The sequence below is a fragment of the Cervus canadensis genome, chromosome 10 (assembly GCF_019320065.1).
Source record: "Cervus canadensis isolate Bull #8, Minnesota chromosome 10, ASM1932006v1, whole genome shotgun sequence".
Classification (NCBI taxonomy): domain Eukaryota; kingdom Metazoa; phylum Chordata; class Mammalia; order Artiodactyla; family Cervidae; genus Cervus; species Cervus canadensis.
Window position 1 is genome coordinate 78,919,340 of NC_057395.1, and position 16,704 is coordinate 78,936,043.

Genomic DNA, 16,704 nt, shown 5'->3' on the forward strand with positions numbered 1-16,704 from the left:
TCTAATAGCCTATCTTAATTAGCTGCCAATTTTGTGAATTATTTCAGTTTTACAGTCACAGTTTTTCTACTCATTGTTTACCTGTGATTTTGAAATTATCTGTGAAGCAATCTCCTCTGGATAATATGGAAATGAGCCAGTGACTATTGCCTTCTGAAAAGGTAGATCATTTTTACTTACAGTTTAAAACGTAAATACTTTAAGGTCAGGCCTCTGTGGAAAGAATAATTCACAAGGGCTACGCTGTTATTTCACACTTGTACATTTATTACCCAAAGGCACACACCGAGTTGTGTGTGCGCGTGCGTTTACCAGTGAAGTGGCTCTTATTACTTCTGTTAGATGTTGTTGCAAGGAGGGTCACATAAACATTTATATAGGTTTTAGAAAACAGTTGTTACTGAGGAAGAACCTTTTTGTGTTTACACAAATTCAGAACAAAGAAACATCGCTAAAGCTTCCCGTAATTGACATGTGGGCGTGTTTTTCAAGTCACTGACTGGAAGAAGTGAGTGTCTGAGATTTATTTTTGACAGGACTTAAATTACTGGTAGCCCGACACATTTTTGAACAATTACTAGACGCGGAGGTGTTTAAAGTAATGGGTACTGTTTGTCTGAGGGATGGGGAAGTTTCAAAACCGTTAGAACAAAACAATTTTCCTTTTGATTAGTAAGATGCTAACACTTACATTTATATTACTAAATTCACATACACAGTTGACGCCTCAAATGATAGTTTTATTTTGTTTTGTTTTCTCGGAATGAAAGTCGCATTTAAAGAGAAAAACCCCTCCGCGTGATGACCTGGCGATCCCGGGGATTCAGGAGAGGACTGGGCCTCTGCTCACCATCAGGTCTTTCCTGCCTCTCGCGCGTGCAGACCAGTCCCCAAAGCACGCAGAGCAGAGAGCCTTGTTCTGCGTTGTTTCAATGTCTCACAAACCGGGGCTTCGTGTTCGTTAATTAGTGACTATCTTTAAGGAGCTCCTAGACATTGTTGAGCCAGTCATCTGAACTCCAACTGGAAAATTAAAATTCACAATTCAGAAACTGCTCGCGTCCCCAAAAGATTAAGCATCTACAGCTGCCGTAATTGGCAATGCGTCGATGTTTCAAGTGATCCAAAAAAGTCAAAGCAGTCGTTTCCTCCCTGCCTCTTTCCTGTCGGTGCCTCTGATGAAAACAGAGGGCTGCAGGGTTTCCAGTCCTCTTCTTTAGTTGTTATTGCGACTTCAAAAGGAGAGCAGGCTTCGGGGGTGGGGTCTGTCTCTTGGACTTACCTGTGCTTGCAGTTCTTAAAGGTGCAGGTCAGGAAAACCTAGAGCTTGCTTTTTGATCAGACAAACACTGATGATGCATTTTATCACCCCTCCAAGATCTTTTTCCTCTCCCCTGGGTCCAGAGACATCCATGAAGTCATGTCCTCTGACGACTCCTAGAGAATGATTCAGTACTGAATGTATTTCTCTCTCAAAAACCAAACCAAAATAAATGATCCAAAAAAACCCAAACACACACACACACACACACAAAAACACCCTCAAAATCCCTTTTGTCTTTTTTTATGGGAGACACAAAGAACTTTGCATTTGCCAGGGTTTAGATCATTTGTTCTCAACCTGGGGGTGATTTAGGCCACTCCCCCGGGGTCATTTGGCAATTTCTAAAGATATTTGCAGTTTTCAGAACTGGGGACTTGCTACTGGCTTTGAGAGGGGAGAGGTTGGGGATGCTGCTAAACATCCCACAGGACAGTCCCCGCGACAAAGAATTATCTGACTCCAAATATGCCTGGTGTCCAAGCTGAGCAACTCTGGTGGAGAGGCAGGAGGTAATGCGGGTTCGGGAATGTTCTGTGCTTCCATGCTGCTCTGGGTGCTGGGAATTTTTCCCCCTGACCTACACATCCAGATCAAGAAGTATCAAGAATGCTAAATCGGGTAGAAACAGTAGTTTAGGACGTCATTATCCTTCCAGTAGATGGAGGACATGTCTTTAAAGTTACACAGCCCATGTTCCCAGCTTCTTTAAAAGAACATAATGTGCAAATAAATATGAGTAGAAAGAGAATGTTCAGTGCAGACAACAAAGCAATACTGATGTGGCAATATTAACGCCCACCCTGGGGGAGGGGCGGGGCTCCGACTACTTCCCATCTTAGAAGTGAGCCCTTTACCAGTGGGGCTTTCCTAGGCTCACAGGAGCCCTGGGAGGTGGGGTTACTAGGAGTAGACCTCACTCTCAGTAGGATTTCTGTCCCCTCCTTATTTTGTAAGCTTGCACAATAAGATTTTCCTACTAGTCTCCTTAGTCCTCACTGCAACAGGAGAGAGTGAATCTAAATGATGTATTGTTCCTATCCTATTTCTAAGAACTCATGAAATCCATAAACTATCCATAGATTTTAATCGATATGATGAAAAATAACTGCTTTGGCTTCATTCCCCTCTTCTCAGCTGGATATTTTGACATCATCCTTGGATGGTTTTCCAAAATTACATTGGAAAGTCAGCATTAGGCATTTGGAAAGTACAGGAATTGTGTGAGACTGGGACATTTCCTCTGGTTCACTGTGGGTCAAGCAGGTAAACCTTCTAGAAGGTGAGAGATTATCAACCTTGGGGAGGAAAAGAACATTTCTTCCATGCATCCTTTCATCCACCCATCCTTCCATCTATCCATTCATTCATCCAACTAACCATCCATACTTCATCCATCCCTTCATCCATCCATCAGTCCAGCTTTTGTCTTCTTCCATCCACACAAATGGATAGAAACACATCTGAAATAAATTCAACAAAGATTAGGAATTATTTCTAGATGCTGGAATGTTAGATGACTTTTAAATTTTCTTCTTTATAATTTTTATTGCTTAATAGTAAGTATGAGTCATTTTTAACAATGAGATTATTATTTTTTAAAAGGAAGATGGCGAAATGAGATAAGCTAATGGACACTTTTCAACAGTCCAGGAAAACTGTCTTAATAGTTAAAAAGAGTGCTTCCCATCTTCTATTAACTCTGTTCTGCCAAGTTTAAAAAAAAAAATGGTCTATTTTCAGTTTGGGGTATAGGTTGATTGATGTAACTTTTCATTCTGAAATATGTGTGTTTAATTATAGTTTTCCACTGACCTCAGTGTTTGTTACTTTCACTATACATTAGCTAAAAGTAGAGACCATTTATCACAAGGATTGGTTGCAGGATTTCTCTGGGCCGTGATTTTGCTACAGACAATGAGATTTCCAAAGAAATGAAAGACGCGTTTCCAAATTTTAAGGAATCTGTGTGCAGTCTGACAGTAAAGACAAGAAATGAAGGAATGACTTTGCCTTACCAATCTTGGTTTATAAGTGACATGTGTATAACTTTTCGTACCTTGATAACTGTCTTGGTAAACTCTTTTGCATCTTTTTAAATTTCTGGCCAAATGTCACTTCTTCAATGGAACTCTCCTTGACTACTCCTTGTGAAGTTAAATGTTTCCTCCTCTGATTGAAAAGTTCAACGTTTCCCTTTTTTTCACTGTCTCCTAATATACCTAGTGTATGAAAAGTATCACTTTGCTGAAATTACGTCCTTGCAAGTCTGTTCGTCCTACTGGATTTTGACTTCCCATAGGGCAGGAGACAGGATCCATTGGTCTGTGTGTCCCCAAGACTTCTCGTAGGGCCTCAGTTACTCGCCAGGAAATGAGCTGGCCAGAAAGCCAGTCAGAAGGAGACGGGTGGTGTGAGATGTAAAAATCAGAGAAATGTGTAGAAGGTCTAGGTAACAGTGAGCTTGGTAAAACTTCGGTTTTTTGGGAAGTGCAAATTTACACTGGCCAAACAAGGAGACAAAACTTGCAAAACAATCAACAAACAAAACAGCGATTGCTGTTTTTATTGAGTTTCAGGGACTTATAATAAAGGAATGTTCAAGTTTGGAAAAAGCTTCATGGGAAATATAGGTGTTAGTAATTTTGTAACCAAAAAATTAGGGCATACCGTCTCTGTGCCAGGGAGGGTGCCGAAGGGGTCAGCTCATGCATCAATCCTTTTTCAACGGAGGTAGATGTTACTAGGCCCATTGTACAGATGAAGCAGTTGAGATTCAGGGAAGTCACATAGCCCGTTGGCCAGAGCCCCAATCTCTCCCAAGGTATTTGGCCTTGAAGGTCAATGTTCCTCCCCCTCAACCACAGCTGTTTCATGTCCTCTCTGTCCCTGGCATTTCCTCCATGTGGAAAGCTTTGAAAAGGCTCCAGTCACATTTTGAAATTCCATGACAAAAAATTGAATGTCGTCCAAAGCATAGTTTAGGATTTAAACATCCCTGTCAATCCTGGCTGTCATCACCAGGAGATTTTTATCCCAACAATAGATCACTGTGATGTGCTTGGCCTGAAGGGCCCTGGGCTGTTAAGATAGGAATCTATTGAGTAATGCAAATAAATTTAAAAAAAGACAGGTAGTCTCAGACTTTCATTATTGCCTTCTTTGCCGTCAGGCTCACAGTCAGCTCTGAGCAAAACATGTTCCTTTTTACCATTTTAATAATCTGTGCAATGGGGATGAGAGAGCGTGGGGTTTTCATCCAGCTGGTGTTTTAATCACTTCAATGATTCATGTAGTTTTTGAACACAGACGTGACTGGAGTTGAAGGAATAAATAAGGACACCAAGGAGATTTGCAGTCAGATTATGGAAGCGCCAGTCGCTGAGCTAACCAAAGAGCCTGGTGACAAGTCTAGAGTACTAGTCTCGGACATAAGTAACTGTGGGTGGATAGGGAGAAGGAGCATCGCAAGTGCAGAGGCCCCAGGGGGAAGTGGGTTTAGGCAGAGTGTTCTAGAAACAGAAAGCAGTCTGATGTGTCTGGTGAGAACACAGCGAGTCAACACGCTGAGACCTGAGGCTGAGGATGGGCCCAGGGGTAGGGTGGTCAGCGGGCCCAGATCACAGGGCACTGAGGGCGTCCTGGGATGTGGGACTTTCGGTGTTAAAATCGGGAGAGCCCTGCATAAACTCGGACAGGGTGGTCACCCTCGGCAGCAACCAGGTTACCTCAGCCCGGGTAGACCATGCAAGGAGTTTGGACCGTCCTTTTTGGGCAGCGAGAGAGCATGGATGTGTTTCAAGCTGGCAAACCCTCAAGGCCATTCTGCAGGCAGACTGAATCTCCTGCTCTGTGTTTTAGGCAAGCCACCCACCCCTCCTGACCTTAGTCTCCTTATTGGGAGTAAGAGGCAGGTACCCCAGATGGCCCTCAAGGTCCCTGTCAGCTCGGAGACACTATGACGCTTTCCATTTCTTTCTGTGGATGGGACAGGACCATGAGGAGGTTCTGAGCAAAGGAATAACTCAATTATCTTTTCAAGGAAGGCTAATCTGGCAGTAATGTACAAGATTCTTTGTAGCAAAGAAACATCTGAAGAGAACCATTGAGATACTGTAACAATCTAGTCAAGAGATGAGGGGAGTATGGACCAGGGCGTGAACAGAAAGGATGATGGAGACAGGAAGGAAGGATGCAGTGACAGTAACAGGAAAAATGGCAGGACTTTGTAACTGATTGCATATAGCTGGTGACGGAGTTAGTGAAATACGGTTTCATTCATTTACCCTCGTCTTCAACTTGCTGGGTGTATGTCCGCATGTTGGACGCTGAGGATGTGGGGATGAGACAGACCTTGACTTCGTGGAGCTCACAGTCTCGTGGAGAAAACCAGTGTCAGGCTGGACATTCCAGATGTGCTCAGTGCTCTGAAATGAGTGAGGATGCTTCACAAGTGACGGGTGGAGGCCAGAGGGCAGGGAGACCCAGACTAGAAGTTGAGAAGGCTCACTGAGATGAGTGATCTTAAAGCTCACAACTAAGACGTTAGGAGTGAATTAGGCTGATGGTGGGAGGAGGGCAGACCAGGAAAGAGCAAACCTCAGAGAGGAACATCTTAGACACTAGGACAGAACTTACCAAGGACAGGATGCCAAAAAAAGTTGGCACATTTGATGGACTTAGAAACGTCTGGTGTGGCTGAGGACTAGAGAAATTGAGTGTTAGTCACTCAGTCGTGTCTGACTCTTTGCGACCCCATGGACTGTAGCCTGCTAGACTTCTCCGTCCATGGGATTCTCCAGGCAAGAATACTGGAGTGGGTTGCCATTTCCTTCTCCAGGGGATCTTCCCGGCCCAGGGATGGAACCCAGGTCTCCTGCACTGCGGACAAATTCTTTACCATCTGAGTCACCAGAGGATCCTGAAAGGTTGGACAGGGTCAAATTATAGAAGAGACTGCCAGACACAAACCCATGTTGGACACAATTCTGAGAGCAATGGGGAATCGTTAAAGAAAGGGTCATAAACAGGACCCCCGTACTGAGTTTTTGAATATTTGTATCAAGATTAGTGGTATTCCTAAGGGATCTGGGACTCAGAGGTGAGTGTACAGATACATTTTGGTGGAAAAGCAGGAGAGAACAAAGGAATAATGTGACCAGTTGGAAATAGTTCCCAGGGTATCGAAGATATGGAACCATAAGCTTGGCAGAAAGATCAGTGGTAAAAATAATACCATCAGGGTCATGATGGAAAAGCCAATCAGAAGGGAGGAAGACTCAGGAGGTTTGGGTACATGGAAGCCAAAAATGAGTCACTCAGAAGGGGCAGTGGAGACATCAAATGCTGAACCAAAGTCAAAGAAAAACAAAGCCTGACTAAAGGCCAGTAAGTGTGGCAATTAATAGATCATTTGTTATCTCTGAAAAGGAGGTTAGTGACTAATGTTTGGATTACATCACTTTGGACAAAATTAATAATGAATTTCCTGATATTCACTTGCAAAAATGCAATGGAAACTGGCTACTCACTCTCCCCGTCTTTTCTGAAAATTCTCAAATTTGCAGCCACTTTAATCTTCTCTGAGTACTGCAGCAGCAGATTGAAATGTGCTCTGTGTACAATGCAGGTACGTTTTTGTTACCCAACCCCTCACCTTTCAGGTGTTTGGAATGTCAGTGTCTTGGACTTCCTGAATGCCTAGGCATGGAGTTCACCCGACGGCCTCAGGGGGCTGAGCCGTAAGAAGGAAAGGGGAACAAAGTGAGGGGCTTATATCATCACTAATCTAACGTTACACTAGCAGTATGTGTGCAAATATTTACAAAGAGACATTTCTATAAGCCAAAGATCTAAACCCCAGATCTAAAAACGTGGGGACAGAGCTTTACTATTAGGGAGATTACTCAAAATAGGGAGTATAATGTGGATTTAAGCACTTCATTTCAATAGCATTGATTCCTAGGCATTTTTTAACACTTGAAATATCAAGTAATACTTGTTTGTTGTAAGAAGTTTGCCAAGTTCAGGAAACTGTAATTTGCCTGACATATACTAGACACTCTTTAAATGTTTCATGAATGAATCAATGAACAGAAATGACTTAAAACAACAGTGGATTGGAGGACGTAGTCATATGGAGGACATAATCGTATTCAGGGTTTTGCCATGTTAACAACATTATATTTGGCCTTTGAGCCTTAGGGAGTTATAGGTTTTAATCAGGGGATTTTATAAACAGATTGTCTTTAAAACATTACTCCGGCCGCCGTGTACTGGATGTCTTGCAGTATAATGTGGCTGAATACAAAGATGCTGTGAGGAAGCTAGTCCGGTAGGAAGGTGGGAAAATGATAGCTTGGACTAGGCTATTGGCCATAGAGATAGCGCGCAGTGAGTGGATGGAGATACACTTAGCGGGTAAAGTCAATAAAACTAGGGTATTTTGTCAACAGAGGGGCTACTGGGAATGACAGGGGGGGAACCGCTAAGTGTGAGATCATTGTGAGATGCTGGAGAGCTGTGAGGAACACCCTCAGTGCTCACTACGCTGAGTTCACCACTCAGATATGTCAGCTTGAGCATCCCAGCCAGTAGGATGTGATGATGCCCTGGCAGTGCGCCCGCTTGTCCAGAGAGAGAATATAAAAACCCAGAGGAAGGCCAGTCTTCAAAGGGGTCAGGGAGAAAGAACCCACTGAAGCGCGGGGAAGGAGCCTTCAGAAAGGTTAGAAGGAAATCAAGGCAGGTTGGCTTGGCAGGTGGGAGACAGAAGAGTGTTCAAAGAGCGCAGGAGCGGTAAACCTGCCGGGAGCTCAAGAGGCGCCAGCGGGCCAGGGCCCCGCCGCACGTGGCCACGGGGAGCTCTGGGGTGAACGCAGCAGAAGCACCCTCAGCGACCCCTGGGAGGGGAAGCCAGGTTGGGCGGGCGGAGGAAGGCGCGGCGGTAAGAAGGAAGCGCGGCGGTGCGGCCACCGTCCGTGGGCTGACACGGCAGTGTGGCTCAGTGCTGCGGTCACCCTGCGCATTCGGGACCGCAGAGGAGACATCCGGGATGCACGACCCCAAGCGCTCAGCTGCCGCGTGGGGTGGGTGCCAGGTGCTCTTGCAAATAGCTGGACCTCGTGCCGTGTAGCTAACTACGTGGATATCAACCAGGCCTGTGCTGTGAGGAAGTCACGATAAAGGTGTAAATAAAAAGAACCGCTTGCTGAGAGCTGACTCTGTGCCCCGTGCCCTGCTAACCCCTACCTGCTGTCTCTCACTGAATTCTCACAAGAGCACCCCGAGACTTGTATTAACCCCTTGTTACAGAAGGGAGAACCGAGGCCCGCAAAGGTCACGTGCCCAGGAACACACAGCTGTGAGGAGGATCCTGACTCTGGTTGGTCTGGTTCCAAACCCAGGTCGACCCCTAGGTTATGCGGTCTCGTCTAGTTGGGGCTTCCCAGTGAAAACTTACTGCCTACTTTCTGGAAATCCGACTGCCTTTCCAAACTTGTTCTGCTTACCTAATTTGATAAGAAGCATCGAGACTTGAAAAGCAATTGCATAGAATGATTTTAGTCTTAAGCAAGTGAATACATCCAGAGCTCTGATAGTGCCAGACGTGCAGAGAACCTTGCGTGGGTGTTACCTGTTCTTACTAAAAGGCTCCGGAGAGAAACTGCCCTGCCCTTCTCCGGGGTTAATCAAACATTGTGAGTAGCAGCACCAATCTTTCCCCCCAAGGGCAGCTAAAATCTTACTTCTTATGGAATAGTTTTCAACTTCTACTGAAGGAAGAGGATGGCATTTCCTGACTTTGTTCTTAAACTCTTTACAGGAAATGGTATTGTTGTAGGCAAGGACAAAGGTACAATGTGAAAACATGTAACAGATGTTATCTATTGACCTTGTAGGAGAGCCCTTTAGCATCATATCATTTTTGCTGATCTAGAGCAGCAAAGAGATTGGCCACCTGGCTAAATATGCCTGCTATGATTTGGGGATTGAACCTGACTCCAGTTTAATTGAGGTGGCCTTGACCATCAGGGACAGTGACACTTCATGAGTGCCCACTGTGTCTTTACCAACATCAGCTTCCGTAATCCTTATGATACAGTCTGTTCTGCTATAATGCTTCTGAAATAGGAATCTGTTCCTACATGATTGATACACTTGAGCATCGTGAGGATTTTGCATTTGTGTATGTTTGACTTCATCCGATTGACACCGAAAACTGCACACTTCCGCATCAAGCCACGTTGTTGCTGTTGTTTGGACACCCCCTGGACTGTAACCCACCGGGCTCCTCTGCCCACGGGATTTCCCAGGCAAGAATACTGGAGTGGGTTGCCATTTCCCTCTCCAGGGATCTTCCTGACTCAGGGATGGAACCCGCGTCTCCTGAATTGGCAGGCGGATTCTTTACCGCTGAGCCACTGGGGAAGTATCTAGCCACATAGAGATGCATTAAGGCACACATGGGCCCACCTTGAATATATACTGCCTACCAACGAACCAGGCCTGTTACAAGCCACACCCATCAATGTCTGGTGATACAACTTTCTACTCAATTTCAGATAACCCACCACCCACCACTTCACAGTAACTCACAGCTGTAACGCTGCTAGCATGCACTTCTGTAAACCTTTTTCAAGATAAAATGTCACATTTATTATAGTGTTTACGCATTTTTTAACCATTTGATGTGCAAAGCAGTGCCATCATTCTTATTAGGTGCCTCTTTTTTTATTATTTGTTACTGACATAAGCATTGTGCTCCGAGGTCCGTTTTTCTTCCCCGCAAGCTCTGTGGATTTATTGTGTGATTTGGAATAGCGTGGTTCCTTTTAGAAACATGCATATGCCTTGTAGCACACTGACCTTAGGTAAGAATGGGGCAGATACTGTGCTTACTCCTCATTCCACACAAAAGAAGAAAAAGAGAATTTAAATAACTTACCTGAGATCACCCACGGCTGACTCCACGTTTGTCTAATTCCATCACCCCCTTACCTACGCCTGTCTTCTGTCGCCTCCCTTACCACCTCTAAAAGGTCTCCAAGCACCTTGAAGTGGACAGTCATTGCAAACCAGCTTCAGCATTATGAAAACAAAACTTTTCCAGAAAGATCTTATTTCAAGATGATCCATACACCGATTTGAATCCTCTGTGTATTTTTAAAATCGAGTAGGTAATCTCCTTTGTACATACTAAATATGTCCCATTCTGCTCTACCGTTAATAAATTTTTCTCATTTGTGAGAGCTGCTGAATAGAACAAGCGAATTGTTTTACCCAGTAGGTGGTAGCGCAGTAATGAAGCATCCTCGTGATTAAGTCGAGTTGGAGCTTCTTATCTTTCTCACTGAGTGGGAGGCACCATTAGTAGTAAAAGTAATTACCTGTGTAGAACACGCTGATTGCATCAAGTACCTACTATATGCCACTGAGATAGTCATCTCAATTTTAGAGCTTCTTAAGAGATCTTCATTTGATGTTAATTTTACACTTTTAGCAAAAGTACATTATTTTTGGAAAACACTGTGTTAGCTGGACTAACTCATTTTTTAGACCTCTTAAAGGACTTCTCCCCTGGTTATTCCCTCGTAAAAGGCCTTTCCCCTAAAATAGCAGTTCCAAAGAGCGCACTGAACAAAGTTGGAAATGATAAGCTGTGTAAATGTTAAAGGGTCGATTTGGCAAGAGTTGACTTTACGTGGGGGTTGAAAAACCTGTGCTTTCATCTTGGAAGTCACCAAGTCCATTTTGTAAACCTGGTGGGAACTTAAGGCAATAATTCCTAAGAAATTGCCCATGCCAAATCTTGTTAAGTGTTGTATTGGATGGTTTCATTAGACTTCAAATTCTGCTCTGATAGAAATATTAGAAATGGTGTGCTTGGGTGGATTGAGGCAAGCCCAGAGATCGACATGTAGGGGTGGTAACTCAGGAGAAAACTCAGCAAAGGAATTTCAGAAGCCGGAGCTCCTTGCAGTTCCAGCTGACCGGCAAAATGACCACAGCCTGCTCCCTACCCTCCATCTGTAAAACCAGCAGCTCAAACACGCTTCCCGTCCAAGTCCACATTCCTATATGGGCGCACAGCTGAGTTCCTCACTGCATCTGCATTTACAGTGAGACATTTGACCAATAGTTTGGTAATTAACTGCACACTAAACCTTTGTGTTTGTCAGCCTGCCCCTAAATGCACTTGTCAACATTATATTTACCCCAAATATCACCTTCCCTAGGCAAGTAGACGTTAGTTGTAGGCCTGACACATGGTATTTAGGCTTGTAATTTATTTTATTTTTTTTTAGGCTTGTAATTTAAATACACCTGCAAAAAATTATTATGAAGCCTCACGTGTGTACTGGTTTGGTCCATATGACCAAGGTTGGTGGCCCCTTATTCACTTTATCCACTTTCTTTTTCACTGCTGCCCACATCAGAAAACCCAAAGAGGACTGTCAGATGTGATTCAAGTACCTGAAAAGAACAAACAGCTTCCGAAGTCAGAAGTTCAGGTTCAAAGCCTGTTCCTGTCATTTTTTATTTGTGAGACATTGGGCAAATTACTTAACTGATTGAAGAATCAGTTTCCTCATCTGTAAACTGGGCACAACAATAGTGCTTGCTTCATAAGATTGTTATGAAGATTAAAATCAAATGAGATAGTATGGAGTTTGCTTTCTTTTTCATACTGGAAGGAATCATAAAAACCTCCAGAAAAAAAGAAAAAGCATCCAGTTTGCAGTTACCCTTTAGAAGAACAAATGGGGTGTTGTTTCAATGCCTTTTTTTAAATAGCAACCTTTCTTGCCTACCTGAATTTTTTAACCATAAAGCATTTATTACCTTTTTTTTACTTTTGTTTTTTAATGTCTTTTGATTTTTCTCAGGTGAAATCATAGCTTTCCTTACTATTATTTGTTCTTTAGGCTTTCCCAATTTAAAAAATGATTAATAAAATATTATTAAAAATTAAATAAGAAGATACAGTAAGGTGTTTCTCATAATGCCTGCCATGGAATAAACATTAATCAACGTGACCCTAAGTAATAATATCACCTGTAACTATGAAAATCTTATAACGCAGGAGCAAGGAACGGTGGGATGCAGAGCAGTTACTCTAAAGACATTCTGCTTAATTTCCAGCCCTTGAATCATGCAGTAGCACTTGTATATTGGTTAAATTGCTTTTTGAAGAATTGTACGAAACTAAGAATTATTTTTGTATTGGAGTTATATTGTGTTAAAGAGTGTTTAAAGCAATTTGGACATTCAAGTGGACTTTTAGGGTTTTTTTTTCTTTTCCACTGTGATTTTTACTATTTTGCACTAGTTATGCTGAGATACAACCTAAAAATATGTCATTAGCTAAAAACTGAATGAGGTGTTGTCCACACAGAACCAATAATATCAAATTTGCTGACTAAACTCCCAGGTTGGTTAATAAGGGGCATCCTGCTTAAAGGTGAGCATTTATGATCAAGACTGACTCAATTTCATGTTTAATTTTTTAAAACTTATTGGTCCTTTTCTTTGTTCTTATTCATTTATTCCTTTGTTCTCACTGATTCCTTCCTTTGTCTCCTTCCTTCCAGTATCTAATAAGCATCTCTTGTGTGTTTTAAAATCAGAAATCAAACTCAGTTCAAACTCTTCTTAAGCAAATACCCTTAACTAAAACAAAAAGCAGGGCTTTTTGAACAAATGTTTAGCTTTCGCTAAAGCAATTTATTGAGAGTGTAAATTACTGATTTTCTCTACAATAAATAGTAATTACCATTTACTAGACTTTTAAGGCAAATAAAGCTGTGTCATCCCTCTGGGTCTCTGCTTGCTTCCCTGTAAAATGGGATAACTTTCTACTTCATTCTATATATGAGGAATTTAGCTCTGTACCAGCTCCCGGTGGGTTGGCTGTGTGTATCGGTGTCAGTCACTCAGTCGTGTCCAACTCTTTGCCACTCCATGCACCATAGTCCGCCAGGCTCCTCTGTCCATGGGATTCTCCAGGCAAGAATACTGGAGTGGGTTGCCATTTCCTTCTGCAGGGGGTCTTCCTGATCCAGGGATTGAACCTGGGTCTCTTGAATGGCAGGCAGACTCTCTACCATCTGAGGCACCTGGGAAGCCCTGGTGGGTCAGCTAAGCGGTGATTATAGACACTTCATCAGTGACAACGTCTTGCTTCTCATGGAGAATCTGAAATAGGACTCAGGCTATTGGCAGAAGAATGAGGAAACAAGCCCAGACTGACTGCTTAGGAGCAGGGTCCCGGTTCTTAAAGTAGGACAAAACCCATGTGTTCAGCGCTGTTATCTGCTGAAAACTTACTTTATGTCCTAGGCCCCAGGTCAAGACATCATATATATTATGCTTTAGGTATCTCTTTACTATTCCCATTTTATAGACAAGGAAGAAGCCTTCTGAAAGAAGGCAAGGACTCCTCTCAAAACACAAAGTCCAGATGCTCTTTCAAGTTAGCCAGTGGCTATTCCAAGGGATATTTCCACGGGATCTTTCAACTCCCCAGTCCAAACCCGCACGTGTCCTACTTGAGTGTAGAGCTTTCCAAATACAAATAATTGCTTACAAAGGCGGCTAGCTCACGCCGGTCCCTGGGCAGTCTCTGCAGCCATTTATGAATTACCCAGCTTATATCCTTGAGTGTAATTATTGATTCTTTAGTTTAGACGTTTGGCTCACTAGAATGTGAGCTTCCTGATGAAGCCCTCAGTTCAGTTCAGTCACTCAGTCATGTCTGACTCTTTTCGACCCCATGGACTGCAGCACACCAGGCTGTTGTCCATCACCAACTCCCGGAGCTTGCTCAAACTCATGTCCATTGAGTCGGTGATGCCGTCCAACCATCTCATCCTCTGTCATCCCCTTCTCCTCCTGCCTTCAATCTTTCCCAGCATCGGGGTCTTTTCAAATGAGTCAGTTCTTCGCATCAGGTGGCCAATGTATTGGAGTTTCAGCTTTAGCACCAGTCCTTCCAATGAATATTCAGGACTGCTTTCCTTTGGGATGGACTGGTTGGATCCCCTTGCAGTCCAAGGGACTCTCAAGAGTCTTCTTCAACACCACAGTTCAAAAGCATCAATTCTTCACCTCTCAGCTTTCTTTATAGTCTAACTCTCACATCCATACAAGACCACTAGAAAAACCATAGCCTTGACTAGACGGACCTTTGTTGGCAAAGTAATGTCTCTGCTTTTTAATATGAAGCCCCCAGTCTCCAGTTATTCACACACTTTTTAAAGGTCATCAATTGAGGTTTTAATTACGTCATAGGTCCCCCTCCATCTGCTGAGTGTACAACCTAATTCATAACATGCTTCTGACTTGTGTCTCTTACAATGAAGATTTTGTAACAAAACTTAAATGAAGACCTACAGTGCTCAATGAAGGTCTTGAAAGGGACATTCTCTTTTTCTTGTTTTCTTATGTGTAGTTTACTGGCTTCTGCTGGTTACTTAGAGGGAAATGTGTAATAGTAGGTCTATTGATTCAACGATTGGCAGACCTTAATGACCGTAACATATTCTCTTAGGATCGGCTACATATCTCCATCTCTTCTGGCTAGATTAACCTGAGGACAGGTAAATCCCTTCGCCATTTGGCTTGGTGGAAGACTCTGTACCTGCCATTTTAGAAATAGGCTATTTTTGTAAGTTGTGGTAAATTAAGCTCCAAGAAAAGGAACAAAATGCCTCTCTCTTCAGTCTTTTTCTCAACCTGTTCCCTCTATCTGGAACCACCTTTAAAATTCATTTGGACTTCATCCCCCGTTGGAAGCATTTCACAGCCCCACCCTCGTCCCGCTGAATCAAGTTTTCGCCTCTTGTCTCATATGCTCTGGGAACGGTTCTGCTTTAGGCCCCGTCACCTGTTTCTGTTTCTCTAATCCCTCTATTCTCTTCCCTGTTTCCTGCTGGCAGTGAGCTCCCTGAGGGCAGGCAGTGGGCCTTGTGTCTCCTTAGTCATTTAGTCCTGTCCTTCTCTTTGCAACCCCATGGACTGGGTAGCCCACCAGTCTCCTCTGTCTATGAGATTCTCCAGGCAAGAATACTGGAGTGGGATGCCGTTTCCTTTTCCAAGGATCTTCCTGACCCAGGGATCAAACCCATGTTTCCTCCACTGGCAGGCAGATTCTTTACCACTGAGCCACCAGGAAAGGCTGCTGGGGCTTATGATTTGTTTCAAGTTTTCATTGGAAACTTACTATGTTTCAGGCTTTGGATTAGACTGGGAATTTAGAAGTGAACAGGCCACATTTCTACTCTCGTGTCTTTACAATCTGCTGGGGCTGGACAGACCACAGGGAAGTGCAGTGACTAATTTTTTTGAGCCTGTGAAGGAAAAATTCAGGACCTTATAAGGCCTGTTTGTCTCTGTCCTTAAATCACTAGCAAAGAATTGGCATTAAGTGAATGTCTGATTTGAACTGAATTGAGGACACCAATTTTAACCCTTCATTTCACTGGTGTTCCTCCAGTTTTAAGTGGCTTTGTTCTGCTGGACTGACAACTTTGTCCCCAAAACACAAAATGAATAACTAAATAAAATTTTTGTAAACAATTTCCATCTAAATGAAGATTTTATGGCTTTCAGATACCTATAAAATTCCCTTTCCTCAGGTGAATTCCCCTGTGCTTTGAGGTATGGCATTCTTTCAAAGTGTATTTATGCCCAGCAACATCTTAGCTTCCGTCATTAATTGAAGACCCTGTCCGAGGGAGAGAGTGTTCTGGAATTTCTGGGGCCTATGGATTCCATCCAAAATCCCACACACAACTCGAAGACGCCCCAGCTGCCACTCACCTAGATCAGAGTGTCCAGCCCTGCTTGTGAAATGCTGCGATTCAGCTTCCAGCCGTATCAGGAGTGCTGCGCCCGAGGACAGCAGTTAGGCGGTTTTGCGTCCTCCGCCTGGCTTGGGCACGGCTTCCCGAAACTGCAGGTCGCAGCAACAGGGCTTTGGCTGCCAGGGAGAGAGCGTGAAGCTTTCTGTGGCTCCACCGCCCACTCTCCTTGGCCCTGGCACCCTGCAGTCCGCTCGACTCCTCGGTGATACCTTTTTAAACCTCCCCATTACGTTCAACAGCATGTCAGCTGAGAGTTCAGGCTTACAGGATCGTGTCCAACGGGCCAAAGTGTCTAAAATAAATGTTAGCTCATAAAACATACGTGGCACATCTATGGGGCCCAAGCAAAGCCCACACGGGGAAAAAAAATATTAAGTGAGCTTGTTTAACCCAGGAGTGACAGGTCTAGGAATGGGATTTAAAGGGGAAAAAAAAAGAGTTCTTTTAAATTGCAGGCAGGCAAGTAAGTTGAAAAGGAAATATAGGTTTTGCCCCATAATGGAAAGTGATAAATCC

The 16,704-nt window shown here is 43.5% G+C and overlaps 1 protein-coding gene and 1 long non-coding RNA gene across 7 annotated transcripts in view; one reads left to right on the top strand and one right to left on the bottom strand.

Moving 5' to 3' along the window:
* The window catches only part of TSHZ2 (teashirt zinc finger homeobox 2), a 475,561-nt gene that overhangs the window by 97,183 nt on the left and 361,674 nt on the right, over positions 1-16,704 (top strand). The gene's annotated exons all lie outside the window — the stretch shown is intronic.
* LOC122448692 lies at positions 907-16,385 on the bottom strand. The gene is made up of 3 exons (XR_006271723.1): positions 16,145-16,385; positions 1,283-1,437; positions 907-1,023 (listed from the first exon to the last, which is right to left on the bottom strand). It is a non-coding gene; the product is annotated as an uncharacterized LOC122448692 (long non-coding RNA).